We start from the raw sequence: 20,323 nt of genomic DNA on the forward strand, positions 1-20,323 counted from the left end.
GACTGCCATGATAGTATGCTTACCATGAGACTAATTGCTTATGTGATATACCTGCCTGAACGCCTGTGGGTGAAGGTTGGGTTATTTGGATTGGAGCAATTCATCAATTGTGAGTTTTAAGCCCACTTGAGAGTGGCAAATCATCATGTTTTCTAAGCCCACCTAAGGGTGGCAAATTCACATTTTAGCCTACTTGCGAGTAGCAAACCATTGTCAAAAACAAACATGAGATGTTTCGTTCAAATTCAGGCGACCCAGTCTATACTTGTATGCTGTGCGCATCACATAGTAAATCTAGGCTAATAACCGGAATAAGAATGCATAATGTTTTCAAAACTAGATATCATGGTTAGTAGAGGCCGATCTTTGATCGGGCGAGCGGGGGTGCTCACGAAGTGACCTTCCCCAATCGTACCCAAGTTCTCGAGCCGAGGCAACTTTGGTGATGACGGACACGTGGCCTTAGGCAACGAGTTAGGGTTTCCTAAATTTCCCAAAATAAAATATTTAGGTGGCGACTCTGTATCTGGAAAAGCAGTCCATGTTTGGCACTTCTTTAAAAAAAAAAATTTGTTTTCAAAAACGATTTGCCGAATTTAGACTCTTTGATGATTCATCGGTCTTGCATTGCACTCCGCGAGATTAGATACAGGACCGTGACACAAATTGAGTCCGAACTGTAGTGAGGCCCAAGGGCGCGTCTACAACGACCTCAGGTTCATCATTTCCATATTCATATCTATGCGCATGTTTATACTGAACGACCTCAGGTCCATAATTTCCATATTCATATCTATGCGCATATTTATACTGAACGACCTCAGGTCCATCATTTCTATATTCATATCTATGTGCATGTTTATACTGAACGACCTCAGGTCCATCACTTCCATAATCATATCTATGCGCATATTTATACTCGTGATCATGTTCACATTCGTATTCAACGGCCTTAGGCCTATTTCGTGTCCTTGACACACATATTAGACGGCCTTGGGCCCATTTCATATCCTTACAGAACGACCTTTGGTTCATGTAATCAAATATACAGAATGGCCTTTAGGCCCATTTCATATTCATTTAGAACGATCTTTGGTCCATTCAAATGATTTCATACTTATCAATTTCATTATAGTCTTGCACAATTAGATGAATAAAATGCTCATTCATAATTCGAATTCACAAGTCCAGAACACTTACACATGAGCAATATTTAAAAATAGCATATATGGACATATCTTTACTAAAGTATTACTTACAGTGTTCAGATGCCTGGTTCGCCTTTGTAGTTGACCCTACACAATTCATAATACAGATAGAAATCAGGTCACAATACAATTTATTCCATTCTTAACTTGTTTAGTTCTCTTAGGCTTATTTCTTACTTTTTTAATTCATTTATAATGCTCAATGTATGCCTAAGAGTGCTTAAAAATAAAAGGGAATGAAAATCGGAATGTGAAACAACTTTTCAAAATTTTCTAAGACAGGGCTCTTCGCTCGAGCGCAACATTGGCCGCTCCAGCGGACCCCTTGGTCTGCAAAAATACTGAATTGCTTTCATTTTACCCTCAAGCGACAACTTCTTTGCTCGAGCAATGAAGTCGATTTATAGGTTTTCTAGAATGTTGTTTGTGCTTCAAAACATAACTTTAAATGATACAACTTACATGTTTTGTCCTATATAACAACCATACAACTTCTAACATGATATAATGCCAATTCTATAAGATTTGAAGCTCAAATCTCCAAGGATTCATCATACAAGCCCAAATTATTTTAAATTCATTTCTTTAAACTTCATAACTCATGCACATAAATTCTACATTTTCATGGATTGTGCATATATGTGAAATGTAGACTCTAATTTTATCTCAAATGGTAGAAATGACACTCAAATTCATGAGATTCAACAAAATTATGTATGCATGTGTGATTTGGTGCCAAATTCTCCATGTTTCAAAAACCATGTTTCTTTACTTCATGAAACATAAATTGAAGCAATAAAGCCACTTTAAAAAATATTTGCATGTATGAAATTTAATTCAAAATCAAACTAATTTTTTATTCTCAAATATAAATTATAATTTATTTCCACATTTGTCCAAATTTAAATTTAATTTATACTCTTCACATCAAACCTTATTTCAAACCCACAAATCTAAAACATGAATTGAACTTTCAAAATATAATCTCAAAACTTGGGTTCATACGTGACTTGTCTAAAACCACACAAACTCTTAATTACTCAAGAAAATATGATCAATTTTTAAATGATTTACATCAAAACTCCTTTAACTTACAAATTGAACTCATTTGTTCATAAACTCATTTAATTTAAATCTATGATGCATGTATAATTAGAGTATCAAAATTGAAGAATATGTTCATGCATGTAGAGATTAGACTCAAACTCAAGTAAGACTACAAAAATCAAACTCAACATAATTAATTCCCATTTAACTTCCATAAATTTGAACCTAATTCCATTTCCTCATCATTTTGCTCATTTTCCTATTATTTACATGAAATTAAACCCAATTACCTCTTAACTTCAGTTGATAGGTAAATTATCTACAAGATTTAAACTTTAATTCTTTACCTAGAGCTTTGCATGGTTGAATTCTTGAGTTTATTTGTTCCAATTTTCCAGCACAAAACTTGAGCTCTATCTTTCTCTCTTCTTGATATAGAGCAGCTCCCCATTTTTTTTTCTCCAACAACTAAGTACATGGAATACTCTCTCTCTTTCTCTCTCTCTCTCTCTCTCTCTCTCTCTCTCACACACACACACACACACACACACATGCAGGTTTGCTCCCAACAGAACACCCAAATGGGCCTTCATTCAAATCTTTCAACACATACACACATGCACACCTCTCTTGTTGACACATATTGCACACGTGCTCCTTGATTCAAGCTTCTAGCACAACACCTACACACACACACACACACACACACACACACACACATCTAGTTTCTTAGTACACACCCAAATTTTCTCTGCACACCCTGATTCCTCTGCACACACACCCACATATATTCTCAAACTCTAAATCATTCTACAATTTAATTTATGGTTAAGATTAATTTAATTAAATAACTCTTATTCGTAATGAATCTTGATTAACACATAATTAAATTAATCATAACTAATCATAAATTCAATATAATTTAATTTATCTAATTGACTTCCTTTAGAGCCCAAGTAATTATATTAAGATTTATCATTCTGAATCAGATTTTTAAACAAACTTCCAAAAGGCTTCAAATATTAGACTTATTTCCATCCTCAATTTTGGTTTCCTAAATCATTAAGACCTTCAATTTCAGATAAAACTTCAAAATCTTCGCCAATAAATTACATACTCAATTGAATACCTCATAAATAAATTTAATTCATAATAACCTTAATTTCCAATTCTTATAACTTAATTAACTCCAATTCTAACCTAATTAATCAAATCTCAATTTTACAAATCTAAATCGAATATTTAATTAAACTTCCATACGATCTGATACTCGAAATTAAAATAATTCAATTCGCTAATTATACTCTCTTAAGCCATTTAGGCTTTTAATTTTGCATTCCAAGTGATGTTAGCTGCGGATTTGCTGCACATCCAGTCGCACCACAATCCCTCTGTGGGAAAGTCCATTAGCCGTGGGCGAAAGAAGTAAGATCTGGCCAAATACTCCGGGCAAGGGATGACAACCTTCAGCTTATCCATCAGCCACACCTAGGATGGGATGAAAAAGAAGAGAGATTAAAGAATAGAGAGATGTGCATTAAGAGAAAAAGTAAGGAAATGGCTTTTAAAAGAAAAATCGAGAGTGAGTGCCAAAGTGATGTAAGAAGTCATAAATAAGAAAGGGTGGGAAATAGTACCTGAAGAAGCAGTGGACTTCCCGCAAACCAAGAAGTCTCTCGCCAATGGAAAGCATCCAAACTCATTATGGTTTCGGCCAGTGCCAAGCCTATACATCTTTGACCCTCCTTAAGACGTTGGGCCACTTCAATCAGTCGGATGCTGACTCCATTGCCACTAGGGGCAAGAAGACACTAGTGAGTAGGCATATACAGAGAGGATGTTGGTGGTAACTTTGCCAAAAAAGGTCGTGCCTATCTTCGATGTCGGCAAAATGGTGAATCAAGCCAAGAATGTTCAACTCTTCACCATGGGCCAAAGATTTTGCCTCATTGAAAGAGCCCATGCATGGCTAAAAAGTGGCTGAGGCATAACTTCTTCATTGCGCTAGGACTACATTGACGCTTGAAACTCTTCGAGAGTGGGACACATCTCTTGTGATCTAAAGCAAAACACATGAGTAACCGTGTCCCAACAGTGGGCAGCAACATGGAGGAACGGAAAACAAAACGGCGTATGGCTCAAAGAAAAAAAAGTGTTTATGCCAAAACCGTTGAAATTTATCTTTTCTGTGCCGACCAAAGTGGCTGTCTAATCTTTGAGATTCTCAACAAGGAAAATCTCCATTTTTAGAGAAAACTAGCAAAAAAGATGACGTTCTGTTAAAGAAATAGCAAGAGAAGACCTTTATAGAAGATAAGGTTGTGTGAGTGGTTGACAGTTGTTACCAGCTGCCCAGCCGCAAGTCTTGGCCGGCCGGACACTTTTCCAGCTAGCTGTCCATTGTCTTGGCCAGCCAGCCAAGCATGCCGACCAAACAGTTTGGGTAGCAGTGTTATGTTTGCCGTCTTTGTTTTTAAATGTTGTTTTGAGTCTTTTGTTTTTATTAAGTGCAAATAGGTGCGTCTAGTTTTTCTTTTTTTACTTTGTTTTTACTTTGTTGAGTTGTATTTTATATTTTGGTCAGTTGTGGGCTCAATATCCGATTAAGAACTCGTTTGAATACAAGCAGTTTCAATTTCAAATACAATCATTTTTATGCAAGTATTGTGCTATGCTCAAGATGCTACACAAAGCAAAAATTATTTCTTTTATAAAATTGCAGGGTTCGACCCTGATCATAGTTTTTACAAAAGAGAAAATACAAGTTTTCAAAATAGAAAAGTAAAGACCTATCTGAAGCTATACAAAGTTTTGAATTACCAAAACAAAAGAAAAGAATAAAAAGAGTGCAAAAATCAGTGTCAGTCACATCAAGTGCGTTGAGAGGCCCTCTTTATCCTTTTTCGAGAAGGGGACTCAAGATTGCTGTCACCGTCAGCACCGCTGTCGTCAGAGAAGTGTGACTCAAAACCAGCCTCTTCCTCTTCACTCTAAGACTCGGAGAGCTCGCTCATTGTCCCCTCAGTGTCGCTAGTCTCAGCATCATCTCCACTCAAAGTTGACTCTAAAGTTGAAGAAGTCTCCTGTGCTTGAGACTCTCCACTCTAACTCCAAGCACCTCTACCTCTACCCCGACCTCTACCTTCGCCCCTACCGCGTACAGAAGCTTGTCTACGTCTCCTCCCCGCAGCCGAAGAAGGTGCCACCGGCGCCACAAGTACAGGCAGAGACTAAAAACAAGAAACAGAGTACTAGTATAGTTTAGTGCAGGATCAGTATAAGTATGTCAAGAAGACAATCAGAGCAGTCAGATGAATAAGAAAATAAGGTGCCTGATGACCATGGTTGTAATAACCCCGATCCACAATTAGTCACTAATCGGTAGTTAAGGATGTTAATTTAGTGAATAAAATAAATTATGGGTTTATTATGTGATTTGCATGATATGTGGCTTACTATCTGTTACTTGTAAAAATATCTGTTTGGAATTCCACTTTAATATGTAAATTGAAAGCCTTATCGGCATCCGAAACCGAAATTGACTCCACCAATATGTTATTCGGAATTTTTAGAACCATATGGCAAGTTTTATTAAAAATTGATTCAGTCTGATTAATTAAGTCATGTTTGGTTAGCCTTATATTCTAATTAATGTGTTTTAGCACCATAAACATATATGTGAGCCTTAAGCTCATTTTTTAGCTCAATCCTTTTGCCCTTCGTGCTAAAATCTGAGAATTCATTTTAGAGAGAGAGAGAGAGAGAGAGAGAGAGAGAGAGAGTGCAATTCTAGAGAGAGAAAGGGGGAGATTAAAGAGAAATTGAAGGCCATAGCATGAATTGATCAAAGATTGTGTTAGAACAAGAGTAATTCAAGACTCTAGGTAAGATTACAACCTCTAGATTGTGTAACTAAGTCATTTAACATGGAATTTCTTCAAGATTATGAGTTTCAATGTGTATATTGAGCTTAGAAGGAAGAGTTGAGTTGTAATTCATGCATGCATGTACATTTTCTTACAAATTGAGCATGATTTCCATGAATCCTCTCTTGCATGTTTGAAATTCATCTTCATTTGGGGAAATCATCAAGTTTCAAGTTGTTTTGTGGTGTTTGATAATGTTTTGAGAAGTTTGATACAAGAAAAATTCATGCATGTTGTGTTCATAAACATTCATCATGTTTTAAGTTGAAATTGTGAGTTTTAACAAACTCTTGGGCCATGATTTTATGAAATGATCCTAAATTCTTCATGTTTTACAAGTTTACTATGTTATCTCAAGTTTTGGGGCCCAAGAGATGTGTTTTGAAGGTTGAAATTGGAGTTTTGAGCTGGAAGGTGCAATCTGGAAATTCTAGAATTTGCATCTATGCTCGAGCGTGGGAGTTCACGCTCGAGCGACCACTCTGAGTGCGTGCACTCTGCTCGAGCGACCAAAAGTCCACTTGAGCGTGAATTGCAAGCTTCCAGAAGTTTCATGTCTTTTACAGATCGCTCGAGCGAAGGAATGTGCACTCGAGCGACCATTCACATTTTGCATGTCCGCTCGAACGAGGAAAGCTATGCTCGAGCGTGGACCTTATTTTCAGAAAATTTGGCTAAGTGTTCCAAGACATGTTTTGGCATCCTCATTGCATTTTAGGCATTCCTAAGCCTTAATTAAGCCATAGCAATGAGGTTATGGATTAGAAACACACTAAGACAAGAATGTACTAAGTCAAGGGATTGCAAGTGTGTGTGTGCTAGACAATGTGATAAGAAAGAACAAGAACCAACGTAATGACAACTAAGCCGTGTTGGCCACATGAATGTGTAATAATAAGACATGCTTGTGTTATGTATTTTGTGATTATAGGTCAAGACTCGAGGATTGATTGACCATTTACGGGAACCACTGTGAGTAACATTTCTGTAAAGATATGTTGATATGAATTATGTTCCAAATAAAATGTGATAAGCTATGATTTCTGAAATGACATCTGTTTACGTGAACGAACATCCCAAGTTTGAAATCTATTATGGCATCCTTAGATAGTCCCAAGTCATGGGGGACAGCATGAAAATGCGGGTCCATGACATACAAGTAATTACAAGATCTCATTAGCCACTTCATTGTGGTGATATGTGTTTAATCGGTATTCGAAATCGATTACTCTAGTCAGAAGACGTTCTGTAATGTGTTCTATGGGATGTACCATTATTATGTTTTGATATGAGAATGATTATGCTTTGATCTGTTTCCGCTAATTATGATATATTCGGATTTCTTTCACTAACCCCTTTACCTTAATGTTATTCATTGGGCTTTAGCTCATTGTGTGTATATATATATGTATAGGTGAGCATTCTGGAGCCCGAGCCTGAAGGCTTTTTTCTGGATCTGTGTTCTGTTGTCAGCCAACCATTGTGCCTCACGTGGAGGTTCCCAAAGTGTCCAGCTTTTAAGTTCTGTTGTTTCTGTATATATAAGACTCGGTTGTTCTGTTGGCTGTACTTAAAATACTGTAATGTGTGTGGGTATAATCTATGAATGACTTTTGATTATGTATATAAAGTTTTTAAATATTTCGTTTCATATAAGTCAGCACAGCTCATTGGACAACTATATTTATGTATTTGCTTCCGCTAGCCCCTTAATCTTGTTAATCTGTTCAGAGGCCTTCGGTAGTCCAAGGATTATTGGCCGGTTACGATGCCAAACCTATAGGGGCGGGTTTGGGTCGTGACAATGGTAGGCGAGCAGGGCCTCTCTCCTCTGTACTATCTGGACCAAGGAGTCGACAAACTGAAGAAGGCCATCCGCGTACTCCACCGGCACCTACAAGTGAATTTAAACATCAGTATACAGAAAAAGGAATATGAAACACAAATTGCAAGACAAAATGCATACTTGCTGTATGTCGGGGTCCCTGATGTACTCATGCTCCTCTGGGTACTCAACTAGAATCTGGTGAGCTGTCTTACTCGGCCGCCAGTATGTGATCGTGGCCGGGATCACAGGTAGACTAGCAACATGTATAGATGGGGCAGCTCTTCAAATATCAAGCTCGGTTGCACGAGCGACACCTCTAGTAGTAGGAACATTTGCAGCACCTCCCGCATGAGCTCTGGTCAGAGCCGGCATGAGGTGGGTCTGAGTGAAATCCGTGTAGTCTCTAACCCCACGGAAGAGATCGACGTCTAGCCCTGCCATGAACTGCACAATAGCCTCGACTGGTAGGCTATCAGTAACCCTCATGGATGTAGGGGAATAAGCAGGAACAACAGGGTCTGGTAGGTCCAGGGTCTAGCGTACAAACTACTCTCCCAAGTACCAGGTCCAGCAAAAAAGACCCTCTAGCAAGATCTGTAACCTAGAGGTATCCGAAGACCCAGCATATTCATCCCTTGTCCCCGCCGGCATGACCGCCCATGGCCGCTAAGTAACCTACAAATAGAGAATTCATAGTTGTCAGTTGTTGGCAGTTGTCTCAGTTGTCAAAGTATGGAATGAAAGCAATATAAATGGAATGGAATTCACATGAGTTTCAAATTACCTCGTTCGCCGTCGCTATATTGAAGAAGCGACAGTAGTAAGCGAAGGTAGTGACGTTGCGGCGCTGGGGATAGCACCTGCCATCATAGTGCCTGAAGTGAGGTACAGTTGCCTTCATTTCATCTCTCGGAACAAGGGTGAGGGTGGAGAAGTAAGCGTATACCCAGAGCTACAAGAAAAGAACAGTTTGTAGGTCAACAGGTTACAAACACAAATGGAAATAGAAAGTGCAATATGCACCTCCCAAGCTCTCTAATAGCCTCCGACCTTGTTCCCCTTCTTACAGGAACTAGAGCTCATATAGCCATATAGAGTGGCGAGGCTAGCACCACCCCAGTCATAGAAGCGCACCAGTAGTAACACCACCAAGGCACTAAGCAGATATAGACCCATGGTGTTACACCTGTTCGCAAACAAGGTGGTACCGAGAAGATAGATTAAGAAGCCTTGGGTGCATTGCTCAGTCTGCTCCTGAGTCTCTGGCTAACTCCTATGGAAGTGGCCATAGAACTAGTTATATCTCACCATGGTCGGTCTGTACAAGGGAGGGTGTGCTCCAAGCAAAAGGACGCATGCTGCCTCTCACTGGCCCATGTGAATATCGAAGCGGATCGGATCTCTCCTTACTTGCAGCCTTGTAATCATAAAGAAGTCATATGGGGTCATCGTCATCTCCCGTGTGAAGAAGAAGTGGAATGAGTTAGTGGTGTCTTACCACTTCTCTACCAGAGCGTCAAGCAAGGGTCGGCTCGCCTGTAGCTATGAGAGCCCTGAGCAAAATAGGCGGAAGCTTGTCTCATCAACCAACTCTCGGACTCTGGTAAGGAGCTCCTGGTACCAGTCCTTCGCTGTCAGTGCCCCATAGCCTCTCCAGGAAAGAGTATCACCCTGTGTTGAAAGAGGAATTTGTTAAAATGCATGGAAGATGAAAGATTGTAATGAATGCCAAAGCAAGAAAAATGCATAAAAAGGAGCAAAGGTTCTTACCTTAGAGGCGTCATGGGAGAGGTTTGATGCACGCTCCCTCAAGAGAAAGTCCTCAGGCGCACCCCGAGCAAAGTCCTCGAACCGCAACATGTTGCAGGAGCTATCGCATGTGTACGCGGGTGGTAGATGACTGGATCGAAAGGCCTCACCCTTAGTGGCGGTAGCTCGGGCTCAAGCTCTGGAGGGTAGATCTCCTCCGCAACAATGTCAGTGATAATGTCCTCTGCCGCCCCATCCTCCTCCTCAATCATCGGCTCCTTCATACCCACAGCGAGTGGAAGCACCGGCACCACGGGAAGGGAACCATCATGGGGAATATCTTCGCCCATGAAGAATATGGTAGGTGGTGAGAGAAAAACAAGGGAAATGAGGGAAATACATGGGAAACCCAAAAACCCAAACCCTAAGAGAGAGAAAAATAGAGAAAAAAGTCAAAACTCGAAAGAGAGCACACAACTACCAAGAAAAACCTGTGAGAATGAGCCAAAAACAATGAGATACCTAAAAACTCGACCGAATCAAAATCCAATCGGTTCAAAATGTATAGGGCCAAAAGGGTTTCACGGATGAAGCAGCCAAATCCAATAGTGGCATTGTGTATGTGTTGCATTAATTATGTATATAGTTAGGGTCATGCATTATTTTTAACTAACTTCTTCTTGGCTTGCCTTGGAGTACTAGGTGAGCACTTTTTTTGCTTTAGCATATTACATATGTGTTTATGTTGCCATGTCAAGCATACTACCATGAGGACTTATTGGAAATACCTCTTTGAATGCTTGTGGATGAAGGCCATTTCGCTTAAGTTGGAACGACTTTGATAAATGTACATATGAGCTCATTTTTTTTGTTCAAGTAGCACATATTCAAAACTCTTTTCAAAACAAACATGAAATCAAAGCATTCCAAAGTGAGTGACATGGTCTATACTTGTGTGCCTCACATAGTAAGTTAGCATAACAAAATTAGAACATAAGCATATGTTGTCCATAAAATTCACATTATGATTAGTAGAGGCCGATCTTTGATCGGGTGAGTGGGGTGCTCAATTTATGATTTTCCGCTCTCATACCTGTAGACCGCCCGAACTTCCTCTGCGCGTCCCCCTTTCGGAGAGGGTGTGGATTTGGTTCATGCTACTATAGTTCAGACTCCTGTTACGGTTCTGTATCTAATCTCACAAAGTGCAATATAAGACTGATAAATCACCAAAGAGTTCAAGTCTGACAAATTGTTTTGAAAAATCGATTTTAATCAAAAAGTGCCAAACATGGACTGCTTTGCCAGATTACAGAGTCGCCACCTAAATATTTTATTTTGGGAAATTTAGGAAACCCTGACTCGTGCCAAAGGCCACGTGTCTGTCATCACCAAAGTTGCCTCGGCTCGGGAACTTGGGTACGAGAGGGGAAGGTCCTGAAATGAGCACCCCTACTCGCCCGATTAAAGGATCGACCTCTACTAAGCATGATATGTTGTTTTAAAAACACATGTGTTTTTATACCAGTTATTAGCTAACTTACTATGTGATGCGCACAACATACAAGTATAGACTCAATCACGAGAATTGGAACAAAACATCTCATGTTTGTTTTTTTGAAAAGTGGTTTGAAGTTGCTACCCTCAAGTAGGCTAAAGTGCGGATTTGCCACCAAACAAGGTGGGCTTAAAACATGATGATTTGTCACTTCAAGTGGGCTTAAAACTCACATTTCGATGAATTGTTTCAATTCAAGCAATGAAGCCTTCATCCACAGGCATTCATGCTGTTATAGCAGTTAAGCAAATAGCCTCATGGCAAGCATGCTAACATGGCAACATACACATCTCATGCAGTATGCTAAAGCGTAAACACTTACATTGTACTCTAAGCCAAAACAAAAGCTAGTTAGAAATCAATGCATGATCCTAGCTATGTTAAGATGTTTAATGCAACGCATGCAAAAATGCAACTAAAATAGGCTCGACTATCTAAAATGGCATATGAATGCAACACTTGATAACATGCTGTTAAACATGTATTCAAGAAAGTGTATTGAAATACAATGCAGTTTGTATGATACGCCGAGCCTAGTGCATGCAAAACAAATGAATGATGTACGTATGCAAGCATAAGGATGCTAATCGAAACATGCCCTAAAACTAACCATCGAAAGCTGATAAGTAAAAGGGAGAAAGATGTTGGGTTGGAAGACATTTACACACATACGCACACTTATTACAACATTTGTGCCCTCTCGACGGAGGGTCCGAATGAAATGAATACTAACTAGCTATGTTAATTAAGCTAAATATTACAAATCATAACTAATTAACTATCTAGTTAACTAATTACAAACACAAATGAATAGCTAAACACAATAACTATTTCAGTACAGAACCAACGAATTAACTATCTAAGCAAAACAGTTAAAAGGGCCTCGAAGGATGAGGGATGCATGCATGCTCGGTTGCTTCCTCCCAAAAATCTGTCGCCTTGCCACCGGTTGTCTCTATTTGCATTCGTTTTGATTCCTGAACACTGAGCCAATTCCTAGGCTGCTTCTGCTCCAGAACCAGAACCATTTTGAACTACCTTCAAGCTGGTGGACTGTCGGCCACCAGGGGAGGCTGTAGGCCACTTGTCGGCCACTTAAGGAGGCTATAGGCCACTTAAAGTGGTCGGTCGGTCACTTCCTCTGGCCGGTCGGCCAGTTGTTTCTGCACACTGCAATTTGGCTGCAAACAGAGTATGACAGGGACAAAGTAAGGCATTTATAGGGTATGTGTGTACAACCACCCTCCTTATCATTTCTCAAGCTCAAAGGAGTGCGGTACTCGACTCTCGAGCCACCAACCGAGCATCACAATGCACGATGGCCGAGAAGCCAAGTTTATACAAGTCAATGAATGCACAAATAAGACACAAGACTCAAGAGGCCTCCACCCTATCATGCATAATCATGGGGGGCAGCAACCAAGAAATGAGGCGCGTTTTATCACTTCGAGTATGAAACGCCCCTCGTTTCTCGTGTTTGGATTAACGTCCGATCCAAACACATGAAATGCAACACACATGCAAACAACATGCTTATCCATCAATGCTAGAGAGGTATGCACAAGGCTCTATCATGTCAGCAATGCATGCAAGACAATGTTAAGGGACCAAGAGCACTAAATCAAGTGAAGAATATTATATGAGGCATGCACTACTATGCACAAACAACCAAACCAGCCCAAAACAGTAGCTAAAATGAACTGAGAAGATAACATGAAAAGTGAGAAAATGATGTTCATGTATTGGCTCATAAACGAGGCATAAGGCTCAACTCTCAAACACAATTAAAAATCGATATATACGAGTGTATAATGGAAGTATATGCTCTGAAATACCATGCTAAATGATGCCATAACACACAAATAGCACAAGCTTAGCATGTTAAAGCCTTGAAACTCAAAACTAGTCAAGCCTATTACACCATAGCTATACAAAACAATGCTCAAATGGCCTTAACCATTCAAAACAGACCTAAGGCAGGTCAAAACAGTAGCAAAAGCATGCTAGACTCGCAGCATAGATGGTAAGAAAGATATGCTCATGTATTATCTCACAAAAAAAGCATAAAGGCACAACTCTTAAACACAATGAAAGAGTGATGAACATGAGAGAATGACATAAGTTTATGCTCTGAATTTACATACCAAATGATGCTATATCATGCACGCATCACAAATATGGCATGCTAAGGTTCTCAAGACACAAGACTAGCAAAGGCCATTCACACTATAGCACTACAAGGCAAGCCATACATGACCAAGATCACTTGGAATAGAGTTTAAGCATGCTAAATCAAGGCCAAAAGCATGCTGAAATAGAGCTAAAACAAGCTAGTATTAGAGGCATAAATCATGATGCATGTTAAGCCTACAAGGAGGATTGTACTACAAGTACAAAAACCAAGTAAGAGGTAACCCCACCAACTAAAATCAGAGTTAAAGCATGTCAAAATAACACCAAAAACATGTTGGAGTGAGGCCAATACAAGCTAGAATAACAAGCTAACTCATGAAGCATGTTAGGCTAGTGAACAAGTTTACACTACAAGTGCAAAAAACAAACAACAAGAGGCCAAACCAACCCAAAACAGAGTTATATCATGTTAAAATAAGGCCTAAAACATGCTAAGATAGAGCCTCAAGAAGGTAGAAAAACATGCCAAAGTGTTAAGCCAACAACACATGCAAACAAAGCTCAAAAGAGGGGGACCACCCCCATCCATTTTGGGTCTCAAAACCCACTTTCCACCACTGGAATTCCTTTGGAATTCAGTGGTAAAAAGGCCAAACAAAGGGTGCCTCTAAAGCTTTAAAAGATGGTACCAAGCTTAAGCAAATAAGGCACACAAGAGGGTAGAACACCCTCAACACCAAAGAGGTCTCAAACAACCATTTTAAGCACTTAAAAAAAATAACTTTTTGTAGTTGAAACCTAAGCCTAAAATAGCATGCAAAGGTGGCTAAGTAAGCAACTAAAACAAGGCTCAAAAGCGGATAAAGGGATTACCTTTGAAGCACAACCACAATAGCAACTTCTTGAGTCAAAAACTAGCCTTTAGACTCCAAACAAGACCTCTAAGTGTCTCAGCAACAAAGTAAGAGTGTTTGGAGAAGAGGTTGTGTGCAAATATGCAAAGAAAATACAATTCTAAGCACAATATAAAGAGAGAGAGAGAGAGAGAGAGAGAGAGAGAGAGAAATCTAGAGAGAGAGTAAATTTTTGCTCTTCAAAATTCTCAACCCTCAGAAGAGGGAAGCACCTTCCCTTATATAAGCAAGGCAAGGAGAAGCTTGCTTGAATCCCTCCATACACGTATATGGATGATGCATTCAGTGGCCAACAACTGGCACAGCTGGCACCAAAAATATCTAAAAAAGCAGAAAATAGGTTGTAGGCCACTTCAAGTGGCCGACCGGCCACTTCCACTGGCCTACCGACCACCTTAAGTGGCCTATAGGAGGAAAAAGTGGCCTACGACCACCAAAAGTGGCCAACAGGTCCTCGCTTCCCTCTAGGCAAGGGTAAACAAGGTATGGTCCAAAAACAAACCAAAAAAAAGAGAGCTAAGAGGCCACAAGACAAGGCACTCAGTCGACAGCCCTGGAACTAGCCTATGAGCCACTACAAGTGGCCTATAAGAGGAAAAAGTAGCCTACAGCTACAAAAAGTGGCCTACAGGCCTCTCTCTCCCTCCAGGCAAAGGCACCAAGGCATGGTCAAAAAACAAACCAAGAAGATGAAAGTTAAGAGGTCCCGAGACAAGGCACTCAGCCGAAACCCCCGGAAACTCGAAATGAGCACAAACATGCGCGAGCATTGCGTGCACAAACGATGACGTCTGAGTCTTAAGGTTGGTCAAAAATGGGGTGTCTACAATACCTAAGTTCCCGAGTTGAGACACTTTGGTTATGACGGACAAGTGGCCTTTGGCATGAGTCACGGGTTTCCTAAAATTTTGAAAAATATTTAGGTGGCGACTTTGAAATTTGACAATACAGTTCATTTTTGGCATCTCTGATGATAGATGGATTTTTCAAAGATTTGCTGGATTTGGACTCTCATTTGTGTTTTTCTGTTTCATGTTGCACTTGTGAAACCAGATTCAGAACCACAGGATTCTGAACTGTAGGGCTATTATACCCGAGGAGACCAAAACCCCTACAAGGAGCAGGAAAAACCAGCTACATCTATCGGCTCTGTCCCCCATGAAATCAAAACAATCGCCACTCAAGGTAGATATAGTAATCCTCTGACGGTAACAATCTATGACAGCCCGATACAATGACAACTAGTCCATACCTAATACAGTATTAAAACCCGACATGGCAATCAATACAAATGCAAAAAGAAGTCGGCGATCGGCAACCTCTATCTCACAACCTCAACACCCCTGTTCCAAAATAATCTCATCACTAACAAGTGACTCTACACTGAGTGGGGATGCTAACCAAGCTAATCCTAATGCTGATGTAAATGCAGACGAAATAAAAGAATGGGATGCACCCTGATCAATCAATACATCAGTAATAGAATTCCATAGCAAGAAAGTACCTCTCACTACCAAAGGGGCTGGTACTAAGTCTGGCGTGGTAACAACATACACACACCCTGTAGGTCTCTACTCTACCTGCTCACTCCTCGTAGCATAAATTTGATGTACTGACTAAGCTGAAGAGGCTCCCTAATTAGCCCTCGAGGCCTGTATTGACCGGGTAGGCTGATAACTCTGTGTCTATAGCAAACCAGACGCACCAGGTGTGCCATCCAACTGAGGGCAAAACCTCTTCATGTGCCCTGACTGCCCACACTAATAACAGGTAGGCGGTTACTTTCTCCCTTGACTCTAGCTCTGAGAATGAGTCGTTAATGAAGCAGACTGTTGCCCTCCTCCTCTCTACGGGCAATTTGGAGATTTTTAACCTAACTGGCCACACTTGTAACAAGAGAAGCCACTCGAATTACCTCTTCCTAAACCCGGACTCGACACAGGAAATGTGGATCTAGTCTGTGTTGCTTGGGACTGCTGTGGAGTAAAACCCCTCTGTCTCTTATTGTCCTACGTTTCCCCCTGAACCTCCCGACTCCTTTTAGATCCCCTTATCCACTCCTCCTTCGTCTAGATCATGGTCTCTAGATGAGCCGCCACCTCCACAAGGCATCCGTAATCCCTAATCATCGACGCAGACACCTTGAAAAGGAGTCTGGTCATTAATCTCTTCTCAAACTCCAAACAACGGCATTCCTTCGTTGCCACAAGCTCCAGTGCAAACTTTGAGAGGCTAGTGAAAGGTGCCTCAAACTCGGCTACTGGTAAACTAAGTTGCTTGAGCTTCAAGAATTGCTCTCTCAACTTCTCCCTAATAGTGGAATGTAAGAACTTGTCCTGGAAGGTGTTGACAAAAGCCTCCCAAGTCCCTCTAATGCATCCCCACGCGAACTTCCACCAGTGACCCGTATCTCCCTTCAGCTTGAAGGATGCCAAGGTTACTCTCAACCCATCGTCCTCGATGTCAAGCATCTCGAATGTCTTCACCATCTGCTCAAGCCATTCATTCGCTTTCAAGGGCTCTTTCGGATCCCCTATAAACTCGTCCGAATTAGACTGGAAGAACTCCCTCTTCAAGAATGACGGCCCTGTCTCAACAACATGGGCCTAGACTAGACTCTCGGCCCTGAGAATGTCCATGGATTCCCGTAAGGCTCCGGCCATTTCTTGAGCCAAAGCGCCTATGGCTTGTTGACCAACCGGTTCGGCCACATGACCAACCCCTTCCTCCTGCGTCGGAATATCATCCGGTAACGGCACCTCATGCCGTCTAGGCCTGCCATGCCTACTACCACCACACCCATGTCCTGACATCCTAATAAAGATAACACCAGAGATTAGCACATTTACAAATGTGTCGAAGCTAACTCACTCGAGTCCTAATGATATGGACAACAGTAATTCACTCCATATAAGCACATAATTACATAAACACATATGAATTTCCTTTCTAGATAATAATTGTCTTGCGGCGTTGCTAGAGTTCTAATTAGAAATAACAGTGATCAAGTGCTTTTCTAACAGGAATTCTAGAAACCCGTAGACCCAACCAACATCTTAGAAATTAAATCTCATAACCATTTAGTCACAAAACATGCTATCACATAGCATACCATACATACAAATATCTCTATCAAGCGAGATAAAACCATTGTGGTAAAAACAACTTCTTACGTACCCAAAGTATTCAAATCCGGTACGCTCTGATACTAAGTTATAACATCCCGAAATAAATACAACAACCCATCTACAGTATCAATAAGTGACAATAATGATAAAGTAATTATCTTCCATTAAGTCCAATTGAGATTACAAAAGGGTAACTTATATAGAGTATACATTCACAAGCCTGGCCCTGAATCTATAGCATATATTGTAAAATACAGAAATAGAATGGAAGTTTGAACATATAAGAAATGCCCTAAGGGCTTACAGCTTTCCAAGTTAATACTTGGTTACAACAAAAGTGGATTTAGATCCAATACATTAAAGCCCTTAGCTTGTACAAAAATACGTATGACAAATACATAAAATCAAGCCTTTGCTTCAAGTCCCTCCAAGCTATTGCCTTGGCAGAGGCATATCACCTGCACCTGAAATGTTTTTCTCACATAGGATGAGCTAAAGCCCAATAGAAAAACTCCAACACAATTTATGAAGTTTAACAGAGATATAAGGTGATATGCATATGCAATGCTTGCACAAAACATTTTATAAACTATGCAATGTCAAGTTTATATCAAAATTCGTAACCACTTCCATTACTTTAGAAAACAGGACAGTGAATCACATTCTGGGAATTTCAAAACAATACAACATTTCCCAAAAAATTTGTTCGGAAGAAACCGTAAACTGGAACCCATGTAAACGTAGGTTGTACAAGCACTACTATTGCCATTTCATGGAAATTTCGCGGGATTGGCACCCATGTATACGCGCGATATTTAGGACTTTCACCATAGACACTCAGGCCAAGTTATTTCAACAAGATTACATTAACTTCCTAGATTTACCCCATTTTCTCAAAACAATAACATTTTCAATGTTTAATGGAAATGAATAAGAAATTGGTTTTAGTTCACCTAAATCCTTATGCAATTTCTAGAACAATCATGGCTATCTTCCATAGATAGCCCAAAATAGATATCTCTAAACAGTTAAACAATTTTCCATAAAGATAACTTTCCAAATTCCAATATGTGAGGGGTAATACATACCCAACTCCACCATCCTCGTCAATATTCACCCAATTCCACATTTCCAACACCAACTATATATATTTATACAAAATCAACATTTAAGATATTTAGGGCAAAGCCCCCTTTTCTTCCAAAATCAATTCCATAACCATTTTCCAAATTTCATTTGAAAACACCTCATTTGATTTTGAAGCCCAAAACCCTAGTTTTGACCAAAAATCCCCAAATCACAAAGTTATTTTAGAAATAGCAAATACCTAAGTTAAAAACCATAAGAACATGTAGAAAATCCCTACCTTAAGCTTAGAAGAGGAAAAAGAAAGAAAAATCCAAAAATCGACGGAGATGAAACGACGATTTGCTCCGATCAAAACGAAACTCTCGACAAGCTCTACACTTAATCCCAAAGAAGCAAGGTAAGGTGATGCTTCTAAATGAGTAGATTTGAAGATCTAGTGTGAGAAAAGTGAATTTAGAGAGAAAAAGAGATTCACGGTTTAGAGAAGAAGAGAGAGAAGGTAAAGTGAAGAAAAGAGTAAGTGAGGGCCCTATTTATAGTATTAGGTTAAAGTGAAATAAAGTACTAGAGTCAACCCAAAAGAATAAGTCAAAACTCTCAAAAAGTAGGGCCCAAAACTGAATTGAAATTTGAAAAAAAAAAAAAAGGGTCGATCCTCGGACCAGAGGTGTCGACCCTCAGGAAGAAATGGCAGAAACGCCAACGTTGGCAGCAGACAGGGCTTTGACCCTCTGTATGATGACCCCACCACGTATAATAATTAGCATTTAATTAATCAAAGAGATTTGAATTTAATTGCCCGTTACTCTGATTTAATTCAGGATTTATGAAAATTATGGAAACTGATTTGTATATGATTCTATTGAGGATTTATTTTGGAATTAGAAATTGAAAACTTAAATGGAAATGGTGATTTGAATTATTTTAATTTCGAGTATCGGACCATATGGGAGTTTCATTAAATATTTGATTCAAATTTTTAAAATTGAGATTTGATTAATTGGGTCCGAATTAGAGTTAACGAAGTTATACGAATTAGGAATTAAGATTGTTATGAATTAAATCCATTTATGTGATGTCTAATTTGAATATGTAATTTATTGACGAAATTTTGAGTCTGATTATAAATTAAAGGCTGAAATGATTTAAGAAACCAAAATTGAGGATGAAAATAAATTTAGTTTAATATTTGGAGCCTTTTGGGAGTTTGATTAAAAATCTGATTCAGAATGGTAGATTTAATATAATTAATTGGGCTCTAAAGAAAGTCAAATTAGACAAATTAAATTATGTGAAATTTATGATTAGTTGTAATTAATTTAATTATGTATTAATTAAGATTTATTAAGACTAAGCGTAATTTAAATTAAGCTAATCTTATTCATGAATTAAATTAAGAAAGAATCTAGAATTGGGAGTGTGTGTGGGTGTGGAGAGAAACCTGTGTGGGTGTGCTGAGAATTCTGGTTATACAAGTGTGTGTATATGTCTGATGTTGAGACAAAGGTGTGTGTGTGCTGGTGAGTTCTAGAGTCAGTGAGAACAAAAGAAAAACAAAAAGAAAAAGGTGAACTCAATATGTTGAATAGGAATGTAATGGAAGCAAAAAGGACTAAGAGAGAGAAAGAGAAGGACCGAGAGAGAGAGTTAGCTGCTAGAAATCCAACTCAAGAGTTCAAGAAGAAGAAGAAATAAGGAAGGAAAAGCTAGGAAATGTGTGGAATTAAAGGGGAGTTCAAGAAT

This window comes from Camellia sinensis, chromosome 11 (genome assembly GCF_055761805.1).
Source record: "Camellia sinensis isolate YWXY chromosome 11, ASM5576180v1, whole genome shotgun sequence".
Taxonomy (NCBI): Eukaryota; Viridiplantae; Streptophyta; class Magnoliopsida; order Ericales; family Theaceae; genus Camellia; species Camellia sinensis.